General features: G+C 35.0%; 1 long non-coding RNA gene across 1 annotated transcript; it reads right to left on the bottom strand.

The window, feature by feature from the left end:
• Positions 1 to 1605: 1605 nt before the first annotated feature.
• LOC118754365 lies at positions 1606 to 2094 on the bottom strand. Its single transcript, XR_004994886.1, has 2 exons — positions 2054 to 2094; positions 1606 to 1988 (listed from the first exon to the last, which is right to left on the bottom strand). It is a non-coding gene; the product is annotated as an uncharacterized LOC118754365 (long non-coding RNA).
• Between the last annotated feature and the right edge of the window lie 528 nt (positions 2095 to 2622).

The following is a 2622-nucleotide window of genomic DNA, read 5'->3' as shown; positions in this document are numbered from 1 at the left end:
GTGGAGAATTTGTCCTCCTGGAATGTTAAAAAATTCTGGTCACCTTAGCAATATACAAATTCGACTTGTATGGGAATTGCCACGACGGTATAAAGTTTCACTACTCTACCATAAACACTTCCAGAGATACTTATTATTAAAAATTAGGTTTATATGGGAGGTGCCACGCCCTCTTTTCAAATAGTCCGAAATTTTATTCATGAGTATGGGATTGATTTCATATATCTATCTCCATACCCAGCTCCAATGCTGTACCATGAACACTTCCAGAGATATGCAGTATGGGAGGTCCCACGCCCCTTGTACAATAGCTGCAATTTTTCTCAAGAGTATATGATTGATTGCACATATATAGTATCTCCATACCAAGTCCCATACTCTACCATGAACGCTTCCAGAAATATGCAGTATGAAATATTCGGGTTGGATGGGAGGTACCACGCCCTCTTTTCCTATAGCTCCAAGTTTTCTGCAAGCATATGCGATTTATCTTATATATCTCCACACCAAGTTCCAGCAATTTACCATGAACACTTCCAAAGATATGCGGTATGTAAAATTCGGTTTGTATGGAAGATGTCACGCCCCCTTTTCCTATATATAACTCCGATTTTTCTTCAAGAGTATGCGATCGATTTCGTATACGTCAACACCCAGTTCCAGGACTCTTCCATGAACACTTCCAGAGATATGTAGTATGAAAAATTCGGTTTGTATTGGAGGACGCCCCCTTTTCCAATAGCTCAAATTTTCCTCCAAGAGTATGCGATGGATTTCATGTATCTCCATATCAAGTTCCATCACTATTTCACGAACATTTCCAGAGGTATGCAGTATAAAAAGTTAGGTTTGTATGGGAGGTGTCACGCCCTCTTTTCCAATAACTCCAAAATATTTCTCAAGAGTATGCGAACGATTTCATATATCTCTATACCAAGTTCCAGAACTCTACCATGCACATTTCCAGAGGTATGGAGTATGAAAAATTCGGTTTGTATGGGAGAAACTTTCCACGCCCCTTTTGTATATCGAGATTTTTGTTAGCCTATAACCATGCCTTGAACGTCTGCAGCAGGTGGTCGAAATTTCGAAAAAATCGGTTCAGCCGTTGTCGAGCTTAGCGATATACCTACATAGAATCTATGTCATAGATGGATAAGAGTTGCTGCTTTTAATATTTCGCTCACTTAGTATGTACAAAAAACATAGCAGCCCTGCTTATGTCTTATGTGTAATTATATACACATGTATATAAATATTCATATACAAATGTAACTGCCAACAGCAATGTTAATTGGTCCTTGTACATATATATGTAATTGCCTATATTATTTATCCATGGACTGTACATATGTACATATTTGTTTTTTTTTTAACATAATAATCAAAACAACATAGCTACATACGTGCTGTATACCTTGTTTTGCGCTGTTTTCCGTACAAATTAACAGGAGAGGACGCTCTTATTTGTGATTTGCTCGTGAGCAGCGCTGTTATGTGGGCATGTATGTTAGATTCTATAGGATTTTTAAAGTCCTGCAGTTCCATTTTTAGGAAGTATTTAAACGTTTTTTTTTTGCCTAAGACAAGAGAAGCTCATCCAGATTCTATAACCAAAATTTAAAAAATTTATTAACTCATAGTAGGATAGGGATGGTTGAACTTTTATAAATCTCATTAATTTTTGGTAAAAATAAAATAACTTTCTTCATATTATTTGAATCCGAGTGTTTGAAGTTGGAAAAGCTGTTTGGATTTTTAGGCGATGTCATATAAAACAGAAATAAATTTTTTTTGTATAAATATAGTGGCGAAAGTTTGATGTATCGAATCGGTATCGGGTACCGAAATGGATGCATTGAGTTCCGAAATTTGTTTCAAGTATTGGGTACCGAGTATTGGGTACCGATAATTCAGCACATCACTACTAATTAAGTCCCTCCCAGTGGCAGTACACACCTCTAACCCCTCGGCTGAAGCTGTCGAACCTATGTATGGAACATTGTGGAATATATAGACGTAAACTGCTTTTACTCGATATTTTCTTACTTACCAGATACGCATGATTTTTTTTGAGGCAATAATGTATCCCAAATGTTAATATTTTTGTTTTCTGAACTTTGGCCGGCTGCAAAATAAAATTTAAAAGTAGTCAATTAGTTTAAATATTAATAGCACAGGTGATAAAAAAAACACAGACCACCCCCAAGCAAAACTTAGTGTTATTTACCTATTTATTAACAATATCTATTAACAAATCAGAACAGACATTTAAGAAGTTAATACATAACTGCAATAACTGTATAGTTTATCAAATAAAACACCTCTTTGACGTAAAATTTGCGAGTGACGAAAGCTGAACTAGAAACACAAAATTTATGATATCAATTTCGTGACGAAAATTATACGCATTTCTTAACTGCCTTTTGAAACGTAGGGAAAATCTTTTTTATTCATACGAATCGTTGCAAAAGTTCTGTTTTTTATTTTGTGTTTCTAGTAGTAGACGACGTTTTACGTCAAAGAGGTGTTTTATTTGATATCAATTATTTTGGGGTAGCAAGTTTAAAATCGACGAAAATACAAACAATAATCTAAGTGTTTTATTTTTCTCAAATAAAT

This window comes from Rhagoletis pomonella, unplaced genomic scaffold, assembly GCF_013731165.1.
Source record: "Rhagoletis pomonella isolate Grant_MI unplaced genomic scaffold, Rhpom_1.0 Rhpom_scaffold_03770, whole genome shotgun sequence".
In the NCBI taxonomy this organism is placed as follows: Eukaryota; Metazoa; Arthropoda; class Insecta; order Diptera; family Tephritidae; genus Rhagoletis; species Rhagoletis pomonella.
Note: the sequence above shows the minus strand (reverse complement) of the source record. Positions and strands in the feature narration are given on the sequence as shown.